The 18,127-nt window shown below is 43.7% G+C and overlaps 1 protein-coding gene across 4 annotated transcripts in view; it reads left to right on the top strand.

Annotated features, from left to right (window-relative positions):
• HRH1 (histamine receptor H1) overlaps positions 1-18,127 on the top strand; it is a 1,870,597-nt gene that overhangs the window by 315,644 nt on the left and 1,536,826 nt on the right. For 2 of the 4 annotated variants that reach the window (XM_069643928.1, XM_069643926.1), the window contains exon 2: positions 13,181-13,240. The exons of the other annotated variants lie outside the window; for them this stretch is intronic. The gene's annotated coding sequence lies outside the window, so the exon portion shown is untranslated. The remainder of the gene's footprint in view (positions 1-13,180; positions 13,241-18,127) is intronic. 4 annotated transcript variants of the gene reach the window in all.

Genomic DNA, 18,127 nt, shown 5'->3' with positions numbered 1-18,127 from the left:
ATTTCTGAAAGGTGAACGTTCTGCATGCAATTTATTGGAAAGAGTCCCACAGGGCCCAGCCTTGTCAGAAGAGTGTTCATTTTGCTATAATATGCTGCGAATGTTGTGCCTGTTTTACCTTAAGTACTTCAATGATTGTTAGTGTTTTCGGCAGTGTGCACTTTACTGCTGTCTGTTAGTCATGCCAAGCATGTTTTTCTTTCTTTGTTTAATTGAATATTATCTTAGAGTGGCATCCTAACGTTGACTGTTATTGAGCAGGTTATGATCTGCTAATGTATGTTATTGGTTAATTCAGCACAAAGTGTAATGCTTATTCTGTGAAGGATCGTATTAGAAGCCTTGTATGAGCAAACAGATAGCTTTGACTCGGTTATATCTTCATTTTCAAGGGCATCAAAGAAATTGTTAGAATGCCAGGATTATGATTTTATGATTGGTTATTTTAGGGGTCACTGTGGCATATATCTGCTGTAAGTAAATGTTTGGGGTTATCTCTGACATAGGGTGACAATGCCATGTTTTGGTGTCATTAAGGCAGCATTTGAAGCATCATTTGGACCATGCTGCTGCCTGCAAGGCTATGCTGCGCATGTGTTGATCCACAAGGCAGACGAAGGTACCATTGAGGTTTTTAGGCTGCACTTAACATTGTCTTTGCCAATGCTTCTTGTTGATAAAACTGCAACCTGTCCTTGCTCTTGATTAGGTTTTAGGTGAACTACCTTTCTTTTGATAGACTCTTAAGTGTAGCATCACACAAGCAAAAAAAACACACCTGCTCCTTCAATCTATTGTTAACGCTGAGTACATTTGTAATACTAACTACATTATTTTCAGACCGAAATTAAGCCAATAGCAGATTTGTCCAGACTATTAAATCCACGTTTAAGATAGAGCTGCTACCTCACTTAAATAAACCAAGTAATAATAATGAACACTTTGTTTAGTGCTCAGAGAACATCTTGAAGCTGCCAATGCAGTAACATATGATTTTTTCACAACTCTGGGGTACATCTCACAGCGACCCGGGAAAGACATAACATTTACTGGTCCCACTGGCGTAGACAACTGTGGTTTCAACATTGAATACAGATCTCTATGGCAGGGGTTCCACTCATAGCACATTCATCAAACATGCACTGTCAGGTAGAACACAGGTCCAACTAGAAACAGATTTTATTTGCTTTCATACCTAAAAACACATTGAAATGATCATGGAAAACAGACACGTGATTCAACTATGGATGAGGTTGGCTCATCAAATGTTTACTAGCAGCAGTGCATGGTGAACACAGAAATGAAGTACATGCAGTTTACCTTTTCATTCCCAGACCGTTTAGCCCTACACTAAAATACACTGCCATTAATAAGCCTTTCAGTACTTTGGTCTCAGGGAAACAAGAGGAAGATGTTATGGTCTCAGTAGAGAGGGTTTCAGCATTCTCCAATTAATATAAGTGTTGGCTCTTCGATCCAGGCAAACCTAGACACTCAAGGTCAGCTTCCATTCTGCATGAGGTAACCCACACAGATGTGCAAATCAAATACAATTAAGCCTTAACACTCATACGTAACTTTATCAAAGCACCTCATATATGCGTGTTGTTGTAAGCATGTCCCTAGCTAGAGTGTTAGTGTGTCAGGTGATATATGAGTTACTACATAGTTAGCGGCCAAGGGACCTCTTCCCCATTCTGTCAGGAACATACACTTTCGAAATGGATTCCTTCTTGATCTGCACTGAGCCTACCACTAGGCTTGGTCTGACAAACACTACTCCTCAATACTAGGTATCGAGGTCTAGTCTTTGTTAAATTAAGATACTCCTTACATTTGCATCGAATTCACTTCCAATTACATTTCCCATCACCTATCTGTATTCATACGTTTGTGTATAGTGGTATTATTCCCTCACTAAATAATTTATAGAGTGCTCTCATTATTGCTATTTGCAAAGCAAAGCCTACTAGTGTCCAATGCTTTGGTAAACGTCCTATCAAGATGTATACAGTGAGGTGAGAATGCTGCCTTATTTTCATCTCCTTGAAATTCTCCAGTTCTCAAGGCTCTATGTGATGGCATTCCATCATAAGTGGCCAATTGAGTATATCAGCAGCTACATCTGTCTTTCCCTTTTGTATCCTCTTTGTTATCCTTGTGGACTATGGGTCACGTGACTCGGGACAGAATCAAGAATAGTAAGTGCCAAACTCAACCCTTCCAAAACAGAATACATCCTTAGCTCGCCAAAAGGTACACACCCAACCTCACCCAAGAACTCACCATGGACAACCCACACATATCCCTCTCCACACCTGGCAAATTCCTTGGCTTCACCATTGCCCCCCACCTTTCCTTCACACACCACATAGCTACTGTCACCAAAACATTCAATCTACACCTACTGGACTACAGACATGCTTTCCTCATTGGACCCGCCAACAACACAATTGCCCCCCTGCAAGACATTGAAAACACAGCATCCATCCTCATCAAATATTCACACGTCACCCCCACTGTTGCTCAGCTCCCCTTGCTCCCTATTCCCCAGAGATCTGCCTTCAAAGGACTCTGCATTGTATTCAGAGCCATCTTCTTGAAAACTCCACCCTACCTTCATGACAAACTCAAACCCATCACACACACAAACACCACACCAGTCAGCCAACACCTTCTACACACTACACTCTGCAATCTCACATGCACACAAAAACAAGCATTTACCCACTGGGCACCCAGGGTATGGAACACCCTACCTCTTCACATAGGCACCTAATCCTCCTTCACCACTTTCAGAAAGAGCATCAAAACATACCTGTTCCCCACACATAACCCTGCCCTCCTCCACTACTATCAGTTGTCTATCCTAATCTTCCTATCCTTTCCTGAAAAAATGTTGTAACTTCTTTTTCAACTCCCGCCGTTTCAAACTTTAAACCATATAAGGTGCTCCGAAAGGCTCTGGGTAGGGCCAGAGCTAAACAAAAATTCAAATACTATAAAAATGAAATAGTCATCTTGACTCTTGGAAAACCATGTTTACTATGTTGTTCTGTTATGTACCCTCCCAACAGTGAATAAGTGGCTGTTTGTGAGATAAGGGCTAGACAAGGACACAAGCAACCACCATTTGCTCCTTCTTTAGCCTTCCAGGGGTAATAGGAGGGTTCTTTCTAGGCTAGAGGAGGGGCTCAAGCTGGAAACGCGTCCTCATCTGCACACAGCAGAGGAAGAAAAGCTTGCAGGTGGCCTTGAAGGCAAGTGGTGTGTGGAATTACTAGAGCCCAGGGTAAGAAAGCTGCTGCAAATATGGCTACATTGCCATCATAGAGCAGCCACTGATCTGCTGATGCTAATAATCAGAAAACCCAAAAAGTGATGAGTTAGCCCATCTGCGCTATTGCAAAAGGGGTCCAGCCATATGCAAATCAGTCAGGTACTGGCACTCACCTGCTGATGACAGTAATCAGACCATCCAGCCTATAGACAAAACACCCTCGAAATCCGGCAATGTTTGCAAAAACTGATGTTTTTAAAAAAAAGAAAATCTCTCAAGGTGCCTAGTTCTCAAAACATTTTGGGGCACAGTTAATGAAAGACACTAGATAATCTCATCACTTGTGCCAAAAACAAGAACAACCCAATCCACAAAGGACATCTCAATGGGCACAGCTAATAACACCCCTTCAGATGGCCCTTTTCACCTCTTTGCGCATCAATGCACATCACGTGGGATTTCTGCGCATTTCAAAGTGCATTCCAGATTTAAAACGCGATGCGCTTTTAAATGTTCAGAAAATGAAAGCAACCCCTTGTGTCTGCTTTGAATAGGTGCAGAGAGTCCACACTGCACAACAGGGTCTTTCCTGACCCTGTCATGCAACTTTACTTTAAAAGTGTGACAGCAGAGGTATGAAACACAGATGCCTCACTTGCCTTTCTGTTCCTCAAACGGGATAGAAATGTTTTTTTTATTGGATGTCATTTTACAATGAAAGGCCCCTTGAGAGCTCTCCATGGTGAAATGTGCTGGTAGCCTGTAGAAGATTATTGGAAGAGCACTTCCGACACCAATATATTCAAAGCAGCTGGCCAGTGCATCATTTACATAACTGCTTAGCCCTGTGGAAATGTGCAGGTCACCTTTGGGAATGAGGTCGCCTGCTCATTTCCAAAGATGGGTTATCTAAAAACAGCATATCCTCTGCTCTATTTGTAGATGCCCTGTTCTTTGAGGATCTGGGCCAACATCTAATTTTTTTTCAAATTAATGAATAGTCACAATATGTGGGGGAAAGGAGAGGGAGGGGAGTGATGGGTCGAATGGAAGTGATAGGCAAGAAAGCAGAGGGAGAGCAGTGGGCCAAAGCGGAAAGCAGTATGCCTGAGTTGGGGCATTGGGCCAGAAAGCAGAGATTTAGCTCAGGCTTCAGGGGGAGTGGTGGGCTAGGAAGCAGAGAGAGAGAGAGTGGTGTGCCAGAAAGAGGCAGCAAGCTGCAGATTGGAAGAAAGGATGAGGGCAGTGTGTGATAGTTTGGGAGAAAGGATGCAAGATGCAGAAGCAGCAAGAAAGACTGTGGACTGTGAGAGGAATTGGGGAGCGTAAGGTGTGAGTTATCAGTATGGTTTGGAGTGTGGCAGAGACTGGGGGAATGTGAGTTGGGACTTGGCAATGTGATAGAGCATGTGAGTATGCACGTGAGTAAGACATTTGGGAGTGTAAATTGTGATGAGGAATTGGTGAGTGTGAAGGGTGGTGGTAAGAGACGTGGGTGGCTATTTGGGGGATTAGAGAACATAGAAGGGGAATATTGTCACCATTACAAGTGATAATCAATAAAGGTAATTATATTAAACTAGTGTAAAAGCTTGTACACGGGCCAAAGTGTGTGAGTAGAGACATTTTCAGAGTGTTAATATTTATGTGGTATATTTGATTGTGTTTCATGTTAATAGAAAAAAAATAGTTTTTAGGTTTTCATTAACACAGTAGGACCACCATATATCCTAAGGAAACCGCTCCCTCTGACAGTGACAACAGGTGAAGCGGCCAGTCTCTACTGCGCAAACATACATCTGACCTCATATATTTCTAAGGCAACAGCTCCCTCTAGTGGTAAGAGGCAATGTGAACAGTCTCTACTGCGCATGGCGGCATTGGACGAACATACATCTGGCCTTTTATTATATATCATGAAAGGTATGCACTTTAAACCAAAAATGTAGAGCAAAACAAATACTGTCCTGTCAAGCAAGGAACATCTGGAAATGTTCCTATTAAATTCATCAACAAGGTAGAAATAATAACAGTCTGGCTCTTTTGTAGTGCCACACAAGTCCTCTTTCTTGCATTGTGCCAATCTTACATCCTCAATTCATTAAAACATTTGCTGCAAAAATGATGCAATCAGTACAATTTTGTGTCGCAAAATTAGCTTTTTAATGCTGCAATAGCCTGATGTCATCTTTGATGTCCTGGCTTTTAGTCATAGCAGTGGACAGTAGTGGCACAATTTATGGTTGCTTAGCTTACCAAACTGCTGAAAATCTGTCTTTTTTTTGTTTGACTTTTAACCAAAACGTCGCTTTAACAAAATTCTTTCCCTGAATTTCATAGGTTTTTATTAGTGCAGCCTAATTTGCTTCCTTAAACCTATTTTTAATGATTACACCTAAAAATCACACTCATCCGCAATGTAGCTGCTCTAGAGTCCACCGATAGTGAGAAGTCCGTGGACATAAGGTAGCATCAACAAAACCTGGAAGCACAGTGGACAACATATAATGTTGTACCCTTCAACCAAGAAAAACATATACATAAAACAACATTACTTATATTTAATACACCCAAATATATCTTTTTGTACAATTCATCATTTCAAAATGGAAGCATAATTTTTTCATTTAGCACACAATATAATGGAAAGCACCAGCACAAACCATAAAAGTACGCCTCATATTATGAGTTCAGTAGAACTCTTCATACAGACTCAGATACAGCAGGAGCTCATACCAAAACAACCTCTTACCAAATAGTAAGTACACTGTATTTATTTATCTATTATTACCATTCATTATATACACATTTCTTGTAAGCAAATATCACAATTTTCTTATTAACCGAAATGCCAAACACACTTGAGTGGTTAGAAGAAAACTTTTCCAAAGAAGAAATGAGTGATGATGAAATCTCTAACGGTAAACAATACATCTTTGAATATAAACAAATAATGTAATTTATATAGAGCTAATTGAAATAATAATATCTTTTTTTCTTATGGTACATAGTTTACATGAAGAAACTACACCACAAATTAATTATGTAGAATTCCAACAATCAGAAAGACAATCCCTATCTCCAACTGTACACAATGAAATCATGATCTTGTCTTCAAATTTGGATGAACTTAATGACTTTAAGGAACTTTCAAATTATGTTAAAAATCATGTTATCCGAAATGTTGATTATCACTGTCCTTCTTGTCCCCAGCAATCACCCCCATCTAATTCACAACATACAAATCAAAGACGGTTTGATGAAACTTCTCTCCCTCCCCTGATGATGATTTTATAGAAATTCCAAATTCTCCCATTTATGATTCCCATTCCAATACCCCACGGACATTGCACTGTGTCTGGACATCTCTGTTCTCGCATGACGCACTTTTAATTAGTCAACGTGCTGGTTTGCAGACTCCTATCCGCATGCGCCCTTGGTCTCCCGCTCAAGGGGTGTCCGCGGACACCGGCCGCCACCATGGACACCCCCTGACATCATCATGTGACTTTATCTGTACGCCGTGACAGCGTGTCCGGTGTCAGTCACTGCAGACAGTTTTAAACTGTATTTTCGGGCAATCTAGGATGTTTCAAGTTCAAAGTCATTTTTAGTTCTATTTTCATCTCAGTAGTCCACGGAAAGTCACACAGTCTGCAGATCGTTCCTCTGAAGGGACCCACCCATTACTTTTTGTCATTCTCAATCTGGCACACCAGGAGAGAGCATCTTTTGAAAGTTACTTCCAGGAGACTTCCAGGAGTTTAAGAATGGCATCTGTCGTGGCCATAGAAGGTGTTGTGAGTGGGCACAGTTTATTCAATTGTGTTTTGGATAAAGTTCAAGCTTTGTCTTAACAAGTAGATTTGTGTGTGTGGGGTGCAGCCCACTAGTTGGTGCCACCGTGCTGAGCACTAGAGATAACTGGAAAACATATTGCGACAGTGCGCTCCACTGGAAATTAGGCCCCGACGAAGGACGCTTTTCAGTCTGAAATGCATTGGCATTTTTCCGCATCTGCACTTGAATGTGATTGAATGAAACACCTGAATTTGAAAACCACTAGAAACAGAAAATGTGTGCTTATGTGAAACACTAACCTAGAAGGTCCTCACCAAAATGTTCTTTCTACCACTAAATCATCTTTAAGCAAACCCAGCATGGGATATAGGGTGTGCAGCCCACACCGAAGGCTGATTAGCCTAGGTCTCTTCTGTTATCTGTCATGGCCATCCTACCTTTCCAAGGTTTAGCACCACCACAACCACAAACTGGAAGGCCTGGACAGGGGAACAGATGCAGTGATGTGGAGGAGAATGATGAGAAACAGGAAGAGGAGGTAGAGGAAGTGCCCTACCTCAAGTGCCGAGAGAGTCATGGGTGTGGTGTCTTTTTAACACCATTGGGGGTGTACCAAATGTTTGGGCTGCCCCGCTGAAATGCATTGAGTGCATGGTGATACTCAGTCATGGGATACCTAGGCATTACTCTTTTGGTATGACCTCCATGCGCCACCACACTCGATCCAACCATCCAGGTGCTCCAAGAAAGGCTGTTCTCTTCTCAGGGAGAAGAGGATTAACGTCCTCTACCTCATCTTCCTCAACCGCTCCTGCCACCGCACAGGGTACTCCTCTGAGGCAGAGGATCCAACCTTGCAGGCCATACAGAACTTTGTAGATCCTTACCTTTCAAGGGTCACAGTTTTCTGACGCGCGATCGCGTGTGGAACTTCTCGCGCACCTCTGAAATACACGCGCCCAGGCCAATCGCATTTGGAACTTCTCGCGCACCTCTGAAATACACGCGCCCAGGCCAATCGCGTGTGGAACTTCTCGCGCACCCCTGAAATACACGCGCCCAGCCCAATCGTGTGTGGAACTTCTCGCGCACCTCTGAAATACACGCGCCCAGGCCAATCGCGTGTGGAACTTCTCGCGCACCTCTGAAATACACGCACACGCTCCCCCAGACCCGATCGCTTGTGGAACTTCTCGCGCACCCCTGAAATACACGCGCACAGGCCAATCGCGTGTGGAACTTCTCGTGCACCTCTGAAATACACGCGCCCAGGCCAATCGCGTGTGGAACTTCTCGCGCACCTCTGAAATACACGCACACGCTCCCCCAGGCCCAATCGCGTGTGGAACTTCTCGCGCACCCCTGAAATACACGCGCCCAGGCCAATCGCGTGTGGAACTTCTCGCGCACCTCTGAAATACACACGCCCAGGCCAATCGCGTGTGGAACTTCTCGCGCACCTCTGAAATACAGGCGCCCAGGCCAATCGCGTGTGGGACTTCTCGCGCACCTCTGAAATACACCACACGCTCCCCCAGGCCAATCGCGTGTGGAACTTCTCACGCACCTCGGAAATACAAGCGGCCAGGCCAATCGCGTGTGGAACTTCTCGCGCACCCCTGAGATACACGTGCCCAGGCCAATCGCGTGTGGAACTTCTCGCGCACCTCTGAAATACACACACACGCTCCCCCAGGCCCGATCGCGTGTGAATCTTCTCGCGCACGCGTGTTCCCGACACCCGTAATACGCATTCCCCGCTTTGCCTTTGCTGTTTGCCAGTCCGGTAAACTGGTACAGTGTTGGCGCAGCCCTTTGCAATGGTTTTGCGATCTTGATGGCTTTTCCTTGCGCGAGGGCGTTCTTGGGGGCGTAACTGGCGCTGCTGCAGGGTTGCTGCGCCACTCTACGCCACGTCTGCTTTTGGAGGTGAGAATCCATGAATACGCTGTGCGCGGAAATTGATTTTATCGCACGCGGCTGGCGCAGACATTCGCACGGGCACGCTGTGCGCCAGCCGCGTGCAACACTTTTGTGAGGAATTACATGAATCGGCCTGCTAGATGGCACGTGTGGTGTCCCTGGACTACGATGGTGTCCACGGATGCCGTAGCACAGGGCAGCCCTTCTACACTTTTTACTTTTATATTTGTAACACTCCCTTATTGGCTGTTTTCAAATGGTCACACATCCATCCACCAATCACATTCAAAAAGTCTAAATGTGACCATGTCACATGAGTTCAAAACTTCATATGTTCTCTTGAACTCTCAAAGTACATATATTCTCTATTCACAGCCACCTGCATCAAGAACTACTGTGAAACTCTTCAAGATTTCTATTTGCAGATTCAACAATATCTACATCTAACAAGGCATAGTACAGGTATAGATAAATTTTGAAAACTATTTTTCAACAACCCCTTTTGCGACCTCTTCCCCTGCTTTTCCTCTCTCACTCTGGCCATCCGCCTTATGCCCTCTCCCTTCATTTACCTGTGCTTACCTGTGAGGCAAAAAACCTTGGTGTCATCTTCAACTCCACTCTCTCTTTCTCACCTCACATCTCGGACGTCTCAAGAAGTCCCACTACCAGCAGCACCTCCTCAAAGGGACTCACCCCTTTCTCACTTTCCCCAAGAAGCTCACTGTCTCCAGAGCCCTGGTTCTCTCTAGACTGGACTACTGCAACAGCCTTTTTCTCAATCTGCCTTCCTCTACTCTCCACCCTCTCCAACTAATCCAGAACAGGACTGCAAGAATTATCCTTGGCCTCAAGCCCAGGGACCATATCTCTCCAGCCCTGAATTCTCTCCACTGGCTCCCGGTGTCAACAAGGATAAAGTTCAAAATCCTTTGCATTGTGCGCAAGGCTTTCTGGGGCCTTCAAAATAACTTCCTTCTTGAGCCCTTCATCAACACCTCCAACTCTCTACAGGTTAAATGCTTCTCCAGGCAGATATTGGGGTAGAACTCTCCCCTCTGCAGGTGCCTCCCTCTGGAATGGCCTCCCTGCGCCTCCAAAACTTGAGCCGGACCACCTGAAGGTCCAGAAGCAGCTCAAAACGTTCCTCTTCTGTTCTGTGTTCTCCCTCTCTCCCTCACCTACTGACCTACCTGTCTGCTGTACCGACTGACTGCTTGGCTACCCTTAGAGTGTCAATGGGTACCATGCCCTTTCTTGATCAGTCACCCTCCGGCCTACCAAACACTTAGGGGCTGTAGCTATAACCCTACAGATCCTTGTTCTCCTTGCACTACCCAGAGCCGTGCTGCCCTGGCTGCACTCGCACAGAGCATTGCCGCCCTGTTTTACCCTGCCCTCTCCCTTGCCCTCCTCCATTTCTAGATGGCACGTGTGGTGTCCCTGGACTACCATGGTGTCCACGGATGCCGTAGCACAGGGCAGCCCTTCTACACTTTTTACTTTTATATTTGTAACACTCCCTTATTGGCTGTTTTCAAATGGTCACACATCCATCCACCAATCACATTCAAGAAGTCTAAATGTGACCATGTCACATGAGTTTAAAACTTCAGATGTTCTCTTGAACTCTCAAAGTACATATATTCTCTACTCACAGCCACCTGCATCAAGAACTACTGTGAAACTCTTCAAGATTTCTATTTGCAGATTCAACAATATCTACATCTAACAAGGCATAGTACAGGTATAGATATATTTTGAAAACTATTTTTTCAACAACCCCTTTTGCGACCTCTTCCCCTGCTTTTCCTCTCTCACTCTGGCCATCCGCCTTGTGCCCTCTCCCTTCACTTACCTGTGCTTACCTGTGAGGCAAAAAACCTTGGTGTCATCTTCAACTCCACTCTCTCTTTCTCACCTCACATCTCGGACGTCTCAAGAAGTCCCACTACCAACAGCACCTCCTCAAAGGGACTCACCCCTTTCTCACTTTCCCCAAGAAGCTGACTGTCTCCAGAGCCCTGGTTCTCTCTAGACTGGACTACTGCATTAGCCTTTTTCTCAATCTGCCTTCCTCTACTCTCCACCCTCTCCAACTAATCCAGAACAGGACTGCAAGAATTATCCTTGACCTCAAGCCCAGGGACCATATCTCTCCAGCCCTGAATTCTCTCCACTGGCTCCCGGTGTCAACAAGGATAAAGTTCAAAATCCTTTGCATTGTCTGCAAGGCTTTCTGGGGCCTTCAAAATAACTTCCTTCTTCAGCCCTTCACTCAACACCTCCAACTCTCTACGGGTTAAATGCTTCTCCAGGCAGATATTGGGGGTAGAACTCTCCCCTCTGCAGGTGCCTCCCTCTGGAATGGCCTCCCTGCGCCTCCAAAACTTGAGCCGGACCACCTGAAGGTCCAGAAGCAGCTCAAAACGTTCCTCTTCTGTTCTGTGTTCTCTCTCTCTCCCTCCCCTACTGACCTACCTGTCTGCTGTACCGACTGACTGCTTGGCTACCCTTAGAGTGTCAATGGGTACCATGCACTTTCTTGATCAGTCACCCTCCGGCCTACCAAACACTTAGGGGCTGTAGCTGTAACCCTACAGATCCTTGTTCTCCTTGCACTACCCAGAGCCGTGCTGCCCTGGCTGCACTTGCACAGAGCATTGCTGCCCTGTTTTACCCTGCCCTCTCCCTTGCCCTCCTCCATTTCCCCTTGTACTTCTCGTTCTCACACTTGCACAATCTGAATGACACGAAGCCTAGTAAGATTGTTTGTCTTGTCCTCCCTCTGTCTTCACTCCCTTGTCTTGTCACACCTTGAAAAACATTCGTACAGGCGCATTATAAATGGCTTATCATATCACCTTCATAAATATATATATATACAGGGTTGCTGCTACTTACCCTATAATCAGCTTCTCAATAAGCATATTCTCTTTTTTAACCACTCCATCAAAAAACATGTATTGCAGCATTCAACACCTGCTCACAGCAAGTGGCAATGTTTCTTATTAGGAGCATTTTGGTGGAAGTTAAAACATTGATATATGCATTTATAGTAGCACTGTGTTTAATGTTTATTCTAAAGATGGAAAACATTTGTAGAACATTTAAGTGGCACTTGGTGTGTGGAAGTTTAATATGTTGGCAGTACATGTTATCCAATCCTGTTTTTTTTCTCTGCATTCTGGGGCATGTAGTGCAAGTTCCAGAATGCAAAGAAAAAAACTGGATAAGCACCTACAGATTAGAATGGATCATGTTGGCAAGTATGCTTTTACTGCCAACATATTAAACTTCCACACACCAAGTGCAACTTAATAATGTTCTACAAATCTTTTCCATCTGCTTTTGTTTTCTTTTAAAGAAAAAGTTATACACGGTGCTGCTGTAAATGCACATATGCATTTTTTTTACTTTCAACAAAATGTTCCCAACAATATTTTTTTTGAATGTTCAGCATTTTACATTTTCCATCCCATATACATGTCACAATTTCCAACCTCTCTCATTACATCCCTTATAGTGCCACCATTCTCCACCTGCTCACATGTGTATACTGCCAAAGTGTCTATAAGCAACACTTCACCGTACATATAAAGTACTGTTCTTTCCCAGCCACTACTATAAAACACTAAATACTGCTGCAACTACAATGAGCCTTTGCATTACCACTAGTCCACCGTATCCCTATGCTTTAAAAACATTGTAACACATTGGAAATACATTGGAAAATACTGCACTTTTCTTATTAAAATCACCAGCACCACAATAACCTAGATATGTATCTTTTTTACACACCCATTTCTGCCATGTTCCTTGTAGTGTCCCAAAACAAGGGGGATCCTGGGAGCCCCTCTGCTGGCCAAGAAGTCCCAGTTTCGAGAGTCTTACCCAGATTCTTTTGCTCACTATCTCTTTCACAGAGGAGAAATATCCATACCATATTAGTCTTTGTCCTGCCCTGGGTCAGTCTAGCACCGAAATGCCAGCTTTAGTACTGTGCTCCTATTAATGGCCTGTACTGATTAATAGGGGTTTTATTGCATATAGTGGGTAATGGACTTGATTAGCTCTGTTTCCCAACAACTACTCCTACCTTCATAAATAACCTCTTTTAATAAAAGTACGTCAGAATTACTAAATATACCCACTAACCTTCTTTTATAATTACAGGGAAAAAGGAGATTGACAAACACAGCTACAGAAAAAAGAACACTCTTCACATCCTACAAAGTAAGTACATAAAAATACCATGTATATCTCTCTAATTGTAACAATGTACTTTGACTATATATTAGCCTAGAGTATTCTTTTCGAGTCAACAACATTTATTTTACTCTTACTCATATTGCAACATTTACACTCTTTCTAGTCTCATCTAAACATTGCTCTTTATTCAATACACCACCCATTCCTTACTGGCTAAAAACACATCCATCTCTTATCATCTTCTATGCCACAATGATACTTCCTTACCATTCCATACCCCTATCCACATGAGGTGCTTATTCCAACCCAACAAGTTTCACACTCATTGCATTCCAAATCACTATCACACATGACCACACTTACACACACTTCCTCACCCATTTCCCATTACACCCACACAACCATCACATCAATCACATCATTATAACAACCACTGCTTTCCTTAAAATGTCAAAATGTCCATACTTATTCAATCACACCACCACTCTCTTACTCACTTACCCAAGCCCATCACACCTGTACAGACCCTTACTCTTACAACCTTCCCAACCACACCTCTAATCCCACTACACAATCACGCATCACTCTATTAATCACTACATTCGCACCCACACACCCATGCATAATACATGCATATATATTCCACAACGTTCAAACCCAAACTTAATTTTTTTCCAACAGACCGAACCGAATGCCTAATAACATCCCACAAAAATAGAGCAGATAAATATAAAAGCAAGCCATATAATCCACCTCTAAACAATGTATAGAAAACATTTGAAAAAATCAGCTAGTAACCTCACTCAACAAAACAAAATCAGCCAACACTAAATAAAATAAGGCCCCTCTTGCAAAAATTAAAAGTTGAAAAAGATGTACAAAGAAAAGTAGACCTACTAATGAACCTAACACTATATCTAAAAATGTTAATGTAGCCACAGTAAAGCATTGCCAAAAATTAATTTGACAAAAAAATGTCACTGTAGAGTTCTTCCCAATCTTATAAATACAGCTAAAAAGTCACGATCTACCCTTAAACATTACAGCAGACGACTAATCCTTGAAGCTCTAATTAACAGTACATTTCTACTAAAGAGAAATATTTTAAAAAGAATGAAACCACTAATTAATCAATAAATTACAAAAAGTACTTCTAAGCATGCACAATGTCAATATAGATATCTTTTCAAACTTCTACGAAGGTGAATGGATTCACACAAACAGCACAGAACCATACTTCAATGAAGAATCATATAAATATGAACAAACAATCCCCCTTGCCATATTCATTTATGGCCGAGGATATGACATGGTAGGAGACACTATTATGGCAAAAGAAATCCTTATAATTATAATAGTTTTTTATAGAAAAAACTTCACCAGCAAGCTTTCAACTAAATGTTCCTTTTGGCCAAACAAACCGTTTAGTGTACAAATGGACAAGCATCTCAATATGTAACATATGTCAACAATACCTCAAACTTTTACGACAATTCCTCAATCAGTATGTGAAACTAAAAGCCACAAGTAGAATACAAACTTTATAAAGCATTTACTCCTGACAAGTGTGCATCCACACTGGACTGTGAGGACATTCATTAGCCTGCATTTTAGGAAGTGCTTGCAAAAATCATCTTCCATGACATCAAAATGTTTGCAACACACCATTCCGCTATACGAAAACTTGTGCATAGACTGTATTATGCAAAAATTCCTGCTCTACAACTACAAAATTTAAATAACATTCTCCTACATGATACAGCCAAAGAACTCCTTCGAGAAATAGAGCACATCCAAAGTAATTATTTTGGAGCTGACCTGCAGAAATTAGCCCAGGTCAGTGGGAATGGAATAGGTGTATCCAAGCCCACACTGGTGTATGTTTCCTAAATCAGTTCAAGAATCCAGCATTGGTATAGATGTTTCTCTTCAGTGAGTGAATCAGATTGTGCAAAATCATAGGAAATACGTGTTGTATGTGGTTCTCCTCTGTGTCCACAGCCTGCTAAATAAATTAAGGCAATCTCTGGTACACATTTCATCAGCTTCATAATGCTGAATTGCTGAGTCATCCATGCCAGCCTTTTGACCTGTGATCTACAGTGATGATTGCAGCAAATCCATTAACTCACAGAGCTAACTTCATGGGAATTGGGACATGCAAAGTACTGCAAATCAGCTGCACATGCCCAGATTTAATTAAGCCTAGTATATCCCGTAGACCATCAAGCTATCCAAATCAATTGTCATGCTCTCGCAAATCTCCATCTTACGCCCTTATGGCTGTAAGAGGTGTGTTGCTAAAAATATGCTAAGAGTACCTGTACATAATATTTTCCACTTGGTATATTTTGCAAGCATCTGGGAGGTTGCCCCATTTCTATGTGATGATCTTTGTCTGAATGCCAGCAAAACGGAGATCCTCCTCATCGGCACACCTTCAGCATCCTTTCCTCTCACTCTCTGGCTGGCCTCCGTTGGCCCTCCTCCTACCCCACCTGCGAGGCTAAGAACCTCGGGGTCATCTTTGACTCCATCCTTTCCTTCTCCGCCCACATCTCTGAAGTCTCTAAAAAGTCATATTTACTACTGCACCTCCTCAGCGGTACTCTGCCTTTCCTCTCATTCTCCCAGAAGCTCATGGTATCCCAAGCTCTGGTTCTCTCTAGCTTGGACTATTGTAACAGCTCTTTCTAAATCTACCTACCTCTAGTCTCCGCCCTCTGCAACTAATCCAGAACAGGACTGCGAGACTTGTGCTTGGCCTCAAGCCCTAGGATCGTATCTTTCCAGCTCTGAAATCTCTCCATTGGCTCCCAGTGGATGCAAGGATTACATTCAAAACCCTCTCCATTGTCCACAAGGCTTTCTGGGGCCTGGGTCCAAAATACCTTCAGCTATCCCTCCGCAAATACCTCCCCTCTCAAGCTCTTCACTCCTCTACCTCCAACTCCCTCAGGGTCAGAAGTTTTTCAAAGAAACGAGCTGGGGGTAGATCTCCGTCTTCGGCTGGGTTTGAAAACTAGAATAATAGTGTATTCTTTTCCCCATTGGTTTTCCAACAGCAATTTGAAAGTCTTTTAAACCTTCCTTACCTGTTCTTGCAGTAGCAGCATCGTTCTGACGCTAACAGTGATGTAATCCTAAAAGGGGCTATTTTCTTGATTTCTGCCTCTCATCCCTCACACTTTTATTTCCTTAGTGGTGTCTCCAGCCTTTGGCTCATCATATGTTTTGAGCTACAAATCCCAACAACCCTAGTCAGCAGAGTCAATGGTGAGGGGGGTCATGGGAGTCCCAGTTATGAACATAGGGAGCACTGCAGATGCAGGTTCAGGTATTTATTTGTAATCTGCACAAATACAAAGAAACTCTGCTTTGAAGAGACAAGATTAAAGCACACATAAACAATCATGTTCAAGCCTTTAAACTAGAAAGTTCCTGACAGATGAGATTGAAATAAACAAATCAAGCAAGGTTATGAAACTCAAAGCATTACCATCAGGTTTGGTGAGGGAGTAGAGACACCTACACTGGAATTTTAATCCTGTGTTTCTTACAGGTTATTTGCAACACCAACCATGTTCAGGTTTTGTGGAATGCTATGCTTCTCTTTTACAAGAAAGATTGCCATAGTGCAGGCGTCTGCAACCTTTGGCTCTCTAGTTGTTTTGGATTACACCTCCCATTGGATCTACCCAGCAAAATCCATGGTGAGGGTTCATGGTAGTAGTAGTCAAATCATCTGGAGAGCTGCAGGTTGCAGACCCCTGCCCTAGTATATACACACATCCTATAAGACAGGGTTCTTCAATCTGCTTCTCTATGGATGTTTTGGACTACAACACCCATATCCCTGAACCAATGTCCCTGCACCAATGTACGCTCGTGTCCCACCCACTCGTCTAGACACACTCTTGATGCCTTCCTCCACAGTTATCTCTAACTCACCCCACACTTATCATCCCACTCTCTTGGTGAGATGACTCTCTCCTCTCATCTGGGTCCTCTCGTCCCTCTGACTGCACCCCCCAGCCCTGCCAACCTCTTTCACAAATATCCATCTGACGAAATGAGTGTCAGCTGCTGCCTTTGCATCTACCTGTATCCCCCCATCTCTCCCTACTATGGACTCTTCCACTGACTCTGCTCCAGGCAACCTCCATATTGCCATCACTAATACCCTTGACATGCTTACCCCAGTCATGAGAATTCACCTGAAACATGCCTCCAAGCGTAACACCTGGTACGACTCCAAACTTGCAGTTCTGAAACGCAAGTGCAGAGCTGCAGAACGGAAGTGGCAGACCTTAGGCTCCCCTCCTGCAAACTGTCCTGTCACCTGCTCCAAAAGCAATACTGACTTCCCATTCGCTCAACGAAAAGGGCCCACATCCAGGCTGGAGTCTCTGGTGCAGCCAACAACAATGCTGAACTCTTTAAAATCTGCAAGGAACTAGCCGACGCTTCCGCAGTCTCCTCCTCACATCTTCCCTCCCCAGCCCTCTGCAACACACTGGCCACATACTTCACTGCAAAAACTCACAACATCCTGAGCAACCTTGTGTCCCTCTCCCCCTGCTCTTCCTCCACCCCCTGCCTCCTATGGTGGCCCATCCCCCCTCTGCCCCTCTCTCCTCCTTCTCTCCTATTACACCTGATGAGGTCACCAGAGTTGTCTGCTCCATGAAGGTCTCTTCCAAACAGATCTCCCTCTGTTTCTCCAGAATCATCAAGGACAATATTGGCTCTCTTGCCACTGCACTTGCTGATTTCTGCAACCACTCTTTTGCTACTGGATCTTTTCCCTCCTCCCTCAAGCACTCCCTTGTGCGCCCCTCTTGAAAAAACCTTCTGCAGACCCATCTTGTCCAGCCAACTACCGCCCCATATTTATCACCCACTTCCTTG

This window comes from Ambystoma mexicanum, chromosome 2p, assembly GCF_040938575.1.
Source record: "Ambystoma mexicanum isolate Mex_15411 chromosome 2p, UKY_AmexF1_1, whole genome shotgun sequence".
Taxonomy (NCBI): domain Eukaryota; kingdom Metazoa; phylum Chordata; class Amphibia; order Caudata; family Ambystomatidae; genus Ambystoma; species Ambystoma mexicanum.
This window is presented reverse-complemented; position numbering and strand designations above follow the sequence as displayed.